Source organism: Schistocerca piceifrons, chromosome 7 (assembly GCF_021461385.2).
Source record: "Schistocerca piceifrons isolate TAMUIC-IGC-003096 chromosome 7, iqSchPice1.1, whole genome shotgun sequence".
NCBI lineage: Eukaryota > Metazoa > Arthropoda > Insecta > Orthoptera > Acrididae > Schistocerca > Schistocerca piceifrons.
The window spans coordinates 165,384,559-165,392,318 of record NC_060144.1 but is presented as its reverse complement, the minus strand read 5'-3'; the positions used below and the strand labels follow the sequence as shown (position 1 = coordinate 165,392,318).

The 7,760-nt window shown below is 44.2% G+C and overlaps 1 pseudogene; it reads left to right on the top strand.

Moving 5' to 3' along the window:
- The first annotated feature begins 760 nt into the window (after nucleotides 1–760).
- Nucleotides 761–878, top strand: LOC124709506 (annotated as a pseudogene).
- Nucleotides 879–7,760: the final 6,882 nt, after the last annotated feature.

Sequence of the window (7,760 nt, the reverse complement as noted above, 5' to 3'; positions counted from 1 at the left end):
TGACTTGAAGTAAAAGTCAGTTTTAGCGTGTGTAATTTTTATGTGATGATGCACAATGTGATGTTTTTTTAGCTGCAAATTAGTGATGTTATCGACCGTAGATTGTGTTAATGTCGTCACTTGTCTATCGTAAACTGTAAAACTAGCCAAAGTAGAAGATTTTGAATTATTGTCGACATTAAAAAGTGAAAAGCAGTTGTGCGTCCCTTTGATAGATAAGAGTAAACGAAAATCAGTGTATGAGACATGTTGAAGTTAGGAGAAGAGAATTAATAAGCATTTTTAACGTGAGAGGAAATGCAGGAAAGATGTTACGAATTGGGTACGTAATGAGTACAGAGAAAATGAGTGATCTCACGAATGGAGTGAAGATTCACAAATCTGAGTGAAGAGCAGAGTATCATGATGCAGTTTGCTAGAATCTTACGATAACGGGTGGAAATCCTGATATATCGTATAGTGAAAGATATTTGGTTCTCTTTTATTATTCATGTTGTTCGTACTTGTTGGAAAGGGTGTGGTATTGTTAGAGGTATATTTCTGTGTTTGCATCAAATGAGGGAGTGGACCATGAAATACAGTGTTATTTAAGTGCATAATGTCCACGAAAAAGGACGCATCAGTACCGAAGCGAAGAGAGAGTGTAGTGTTATAGTCTGTAGACGACGAGTCTAACGACAACGTGAATGTGTAGGCAGGAGTATAAGGCTGTTGGGAACCATACTTTATTGTTTTGGAGCACGAAAAGTGCAGGAATACCGCCAACGGCCTTGCCGCAGAGGTAACACCGGTTCCCGTCAGATCACCGAAGTTAAGCGCTGTCGGGCTGGGATAGCACTTGGATGGATGACCATCCGGTATGCCGAGCGCTGTCGGCAAGCGGGTTGCAGTGAGCCATTGTGAGACAAACTGAGGAGCTACCTGATCGAGAAGTAGCGGCTCCGGTCTCGAAAACTGGCATACCGCCGGGAGAGCCGTGTGCTGACCACATGCCCCTCCATATCCGTATCCCGCGACGATTGTGGGCTGAGGATGACACTGCGCCCGGTCGGTACCTTTGGGCCTTCATGGTGGGTCCTGGAGGAATTTAGTTTTGGGTTTTTAAGGTGCAGGAATATCACTATTGTAAGCAGTTTTTTAGGTTTCCTTGGTTAGAACGTACAGTTATAAATTAAAAATATGGCAGTGACCCAAGCCAGAATCTAGGCTATCAGTAGTCAATATAGAAACCGCATACAAAAGAGGAAACAATGACTTGACAAGAAGGGCATCTAAATACAATGATTGAATTTTTCATATGGAATTAATGGGTCAAGGTCAGTTACTCGGAGTGCTTCTTATCAGAAGAAAGAAAGAAGCAGAATCATGCCCTACATACACAGGAAAATATGTGACAAAATGAAATGGAAGTTTTGTATTAGAAAATGTAAGAAAGGAATATGCAACCTCACGACACGTGAGTACGTGTAAGAAAAGAGTGAGTAACCTAAACAAAAAAAAGTGTAATTTTTCATTGATTTTGATTTTGTCCCATACGTCTAAGTAGAAAATAGGTTTTTTGTATGTCGTAAGATTTGTATGCATAACTACCTTCACAGAATGGTATACCCTGCAAGTTATGCATCAATTAAATGAGGAAAATTGTGCAAATCGACAACTTCCTTTTGCAAAAGAGGTTAATTTGGTTGAAATCAATGCTCAGCTACTGACACTTTCTGAAGTGCGAAGTTCTATACTTTAAACTTGTACGAATCAGTTCAAACTTTGCACTAAGGAAGTTAAATAAAATCAAGGCGAAATTTTTATCCAGTAACGTTTATCTACTGTCGAGATAAAATAGTTTAAATTGGAGCTCAATGAAGCACGGAAAATTTGTTCTTAAGTGAAGAGAATGGGAGAAAACAGTTTAATGTGATTCTCATACATAAAACATGCACTCTAACGATAAAACTGAAAACTGGCTTTAATATGTGTAGCGTCATTTGGGTTTTACATTGGAAAACACGTTTGTGTGGGTTTTGTACGCGTGTCACTTTTATATTTTCAACTTGCTAATATACTAATCTAACAAGTGTGTGTATGAAAGTGAAGTTTAATATCAGCGTTATGATTTGAGGAGAATTCTTCTTTGTTTGTCAGCAACGACACATGAAATAACAGAAGTAAGGAACCAAGACCTAAATAATCATTTGTAAAGTAATTATTTGGACCAAAATTTTACAAACACTAAATAAGTAGAATATATTCAATTAAATGTATAGTTAATGTAAATTAGAAGTAACAGCTTAAGCAGGAGTGAAGTGTACTCTTCGTGCATACTAAATAAAGCAGCTTCTTATTACGTAAACTGTGGACTTAGTACGAAACTAGAACAAGTGAATAATTTGTGGAGAATTGCAGAGATGAGTGAACAGCTGCAGTAGACGCGAGAAGAGGGCACGCGATGAAAATCAGGTCCAGATCATGGTTTCCACGATGTTTCCGAGTACTCAGCAGTCCGCGAGCAAGGCCTCAGAGGCAGCAAGACAAACAATGTGGAGGGAATGAGCAGCGGTGAACAGCTCGTTCCCACTTTCCCCTTTACTCAAAGAGGGAGCAGGTGCAGCCTCGACTAGAAGGTCTGTGAAAACATGTTTCGCCAACAGCAGGCACACCACACAGAGGGAACACAACCTCACCACAGCTGCACTGGTTGTTGACAAAACAAACAACAGGTGTTATGACTACAACGTCAACGGGTGCATGCACGCTGCGAGGGAGAACAGAGACGTGTAAAATATCAGGCACTTGCACTCGAACAACAAAAAAGAGGAAATTTACTTGTAGCCCTCTTCATTTCGAAGTGTTCTGCAGAGCATAATCAGAACCACAGCATTCCCCTGCACAAGACAAATACGTTGGCCAAACTGACACACCAGCAGCTCTGTACGATAAATATATCTCCACATCCTAAATTCTTTCTCTTCAGGAGAATGTTCCTTTCCATCACTCATTCGTAAGCGATGTTGATGACCACTCCTCAAGCGACCACCAAAGAAGATAATGCCTCACAAATTACTGTCTCTCCACAAATTTCTTTTTTGTACTAATAGGGACCTGAATTCTCTCATTGGTGTCAATGGAGTTGAGAAACATCCATTGACATGCCATGTAGGTTGTGGTCCGACAAAAAATGCAGAGCCAATACGAGAGAATTACTACACTACTGGCCATTAAAATTGCTACACCAAGAAGAAATGCAGTTGATAAACGGGTATGCATTGGACAAATATATCATACTAGAACTGACATTTGATTACATTTGACGCAGTTTGGATGCATAGATCCTCAGAAATTAGTACCCAGAATAACCACCTCTGGCCGTAATAACGGCCTTCATACGCCTGGGCATTGAGTCAAACAGTGCTTGGATGGCGTGTACAGGTACAGCTGCCCATGCAGCTTCAACACGATACCACAGTTCATCAAGAGTAGTGACTGGCGTATCGTGACGAGCCAGTTGCTCGGCCACCATTGACCAGACGTTTTCACTTGGTGAGAGATCTGTAGAATGTGCTGGCCAGGGCAGCAGTCGAACATTTTCTGTATCCAGAAAGGCCCGTACAAGACATACAACATGCGGTCGCGCATTATCCTGATGAAGTGTAGGGTTTGACAAGGATCGAATGAACGGAGCGCCACGGGTCGTAACACATCTGAAATGTAACGTCCACTGTTCAAAGTGGCGTCAATGCGAACAAGAGGTGACCGAGACATGTAATAAATGGCACACCATACCATCACGCAAGGTGATACGCCAGTACGGCGATGACGAATACACACTACCAAGCTGCGTTCACAGCGAAGTCGCCAAACACGGATGCGAACATCATGATACTGTAAACAGAACCTGGATTCATCCGAAAAAATGACGTTTTGCCATTCGTGCACCCAGGTTCGTCGTTGAGTACACCATCGCAGGCGCTCCTGTCTGTGATGCAACGTGAAAGGTAACCGCAGCCATGGTCTCCGAGTTGATAGTCCATGCTGCTGCAAACGTCGTCGAACTGTTCGTGCAGTTGGTTGTTGTCCCCATGTGTTAACTCAGGGATCGAGACGTGGCTGCACAATCCGTTACAGCCATGCGGATAAGATGCCTGTCATCTCGACTGCTAGTGATACGAGGCCGTTGGGATCCAGCACGGCGTTCCTTATTACCCTCCTGAAACCACCGTTTCCATATTTTGCTAACAGTCATTGGATCTCGACCAGAGAGAGTAGCAATGTCGCGATACGATAAACCGCAATCGCGATGGGCTACAATCCGACCTTTATCTAAGACGGAAACGTGATGGTACGAATTTCTCCTCCCTACACGAGGCATCACAACAACGTTTCACCAGGCAACGCTGGTCAACTGCTGTTTGTTTATGAGAAATCGGTTGGAAACTTTCCTCAAGTCAGCATGTTGTAGGTGTCGCCACCGGCGCCAACCTTGTGTGAATGCTCTGAAAAGCTAATCATTGGCATATCACAGCATCTTCTTCCTGTCGGTTAAATTTCGCGTCTGTAGCACATCAATTTCGTGGTGTAGCAATTTTAATGGCCAGTAGTGTACTCTCTCTCCAGATCATGACTAGATGATAGATGTTGAAATTGATGGTTTCATCGACTTTCACACCATATATACTTATTGAAACCTTTTTGTTTTATTAAAAATTATCCGATCGTGATTTCCAATACAAGAAGTAATTGTAGGTGTTATATTTCTCTACAATTACGGTTCGCTGGACTGGCAATTTCACAGACAGACAGCAGATAAAAGCGGGCCGAAGAGCACCTTCATGCAGGTTGTAACAGGTGAGACCGACACCTGGCATGACAGCGTTCGCCGAAGGTTGCTGTGTGTTCTGGACAGTATGAAGTGTAGCCCATACCAAGTCAAGAGAATGCGGACACCGGCCGTCTGGACGGCTGCAGATGAGCTATTGGAGCCTTGCATGAGATGACTAACGTTTCCACGTTACTAAAGCGTGTTTCTGCCTTTAGGGCATTGTAAAATACAGTAAAGATCCCGGAAGGCGGGCAACAGTCGGCCTTCGATGGAGGAAGCAAAGAAGACGGCGCCAGTCCTTCGACGGGAGAGCGATATACCGGTGGACACCATGGAGACTCTGTGAAAGCTAAGGGAATTTATGGTTCTATGCTCTCGGCGCAACGCGGTAGATGAGGGGAGAGGATTATATAAGTGCTAGAGCGCAACCTTCTGGTCCGAAATATGCCTGTAGCTGGTCCCTCGTATACACGGTATTGCAAAAATGTACGGCCAAACTTTCAGGAAACATTAATCACACACAAAGAAAGAAAATATGTTTTGTGGACATGTGTCCGGAGACGCTTACTTTCCATGTTAGAGCTCATTTTATTACTTCTCTTCAAATCACGTAAATCATGGAATAGAAACACACAGCAACAGAACGTACCAGCGTGACTTCAAACACTTTGTTACACGAAATGTTCAAAAGTCCTCCGTTAGCGAGGATACATGCATCCACCCTCCGTCTCATGGAATCCCTGATGCGCTGATGCAGCCCTGGAGAATGGCATATTGTATTACAGCCGTCCACAATACGAGCACGAAGAGTCTCCACATTTGGTACCGGCGATGCGTTGACAAGAGCTTTCAAATGCCCCCATAAATTAAAGTCAAGAGGGTTGAGGTCAGGAGAGCGTGGAGGCCATGGAATTGGTCCGCCTCTACCAATCCATCGGTCACCGAATCTGTTGTTGAGAAGCGTACCAACACTTCGACTGAAATGTGCAGGAGCTCCATCGTGCATGAACCACATTTTTGTCGTACTTGCAAAGGCACATGTTCTAGCAGCACAGGTAGAGTGTCCCGTATGAAATCATGATAACGTGCTCCATTGAGCGTAGGTGGAAGAACATGGGGCCCAATCAAGACATCACCAACAATGCCTGCGCAAACGTTCACAGAAAATCTTTGTTGATGACGTGATTGCACAATTGCGTGCGTATTCTCGTCTGCCCACACATGTTGATTGTGAAAACTTACAATTTGATCACTTTGGAATGAAGCCTCATCCGTAAAGACAACATTTGCACTGAAATGAGGATTGACACATTGTTGGATGAGCCATTCGCAGAAGTGTACCCGTGGAGGCCAATCAGCTGCTGATAGTGCCTGCATACGCTGTACATGGTGCTGAAACGACTGGTTCTCCCGCAGCACTCTCCATACAGTGACGTGGTCAACGTTACCTTGTACAGCAGCAACTTCTCTGACGCAGACATTAGGGTTATCGTCAACTGCACGAAGAATTGCCTCGTCCGTTGCTGGTGTCCTCGTCGTTCTAGGTCTTCCCCAGTCGCGAGCCATAGGCTGGAGTGTTCCGTGCTCCCTAAGACGCCGATCAATTGCTTCGAATGTCTTCCTGTCAGGACACCTTCGTTCTGGAAATATGTCTCGATACAAACGTACCGCGCCACGGCTATTTCCCCGTGCTAATCCATACATCAAATGGGCATCTGCCAACTCCGCATTTGTAAACATGGCACTGACTGCAAAACCACGTTCGTGATGAACACTAACCTGTTGATGCTACGTACTGATGTGCTTGATGTTAGTACTGTAGAGCAATGAGTCGCATGTCAACACAAGCACCGAAGTCTCCGTTACCTTCCTTCAATTGAGCCAACTGGCGGTGAATCGAGGAAGTACAGTACATTCTGACGAAACTAAAATGAGCTCTAACATGGAAATTAAGCGTTTCCGGGCACATGTCCACATAACATCTTTTCTTTATTTGTGTGTGAGGAATGTTTCCTGAATGTTTGGCCGTAACTTTTTGTAACACCCTGTATATGAGGCAGGTAGGAATCTCAGGAGACTCGTAGGAAACAACATGCCAACGCGCTCCTTTCGGGCAATTTTGGAAAATTACTTGGAAGTGGGAGGACTGCTCGTGGGAGGCTATCATTGGCTCACACATTTCCACATTTCTGGAACGGATAATTTGACGAACTTAAATTTTGGTCATCATTATCGTCAGGCTCCGGAAACGGATCAGTGTGCCAATAGTGTAGAAATCCACCTATCGGTTCCTTGTCTTGAAACCCCGAATACGCCTGCCGGTGTGGCCGAACGGTTCTACGCGCTTCAGTCTAGAAGCCCGCGACCGCTACGGTCGCAGGTTCGAATCCTGCCTCGGGCATGGATGTGTAAGATATCAAATAAATGGTTTAAATGGCTCTGAGCACTATGGGACTCAACATCTGTGGTCATCAGTCTCCTAGAACTTAGAACTACTTAAACTTAACTAACCTAAGGACTTCACACACATCCATGCCCAAGGCAGGATTCTAACATGCGACCGTAGCAGTCACGCGGTTACAGACTGAAGCGCCTAGAACCGCACGGCCACGCCGGCCGGCTTGTGTGATGTCCTTCGGTTAGTTAGGTTTAAGTAGTTCTAAGTTCTAGGGGACTGATGAACTCAGATGTTAATTCCAATACTGCTCAGAGCCATTTCAGCTTTCTCCAAATACTGTAACTGTTTCATTTTCTTGTGATAATTTGTCAGTGAATATGATACTTTGGGCCCGTGGTCTAGGGGTAGCGTCTTTGATTCTTAATCAAATCGTTTTCGGTCCCGGGTTCGCTCCCCGCCATTGCCTAAATTTTGATAAAAAATCAGCATTGGCGGCCGAAGACTTCAAGCATAAGTAGTCAGCCTCATTCTGCCAACGGCCTTGTCAAA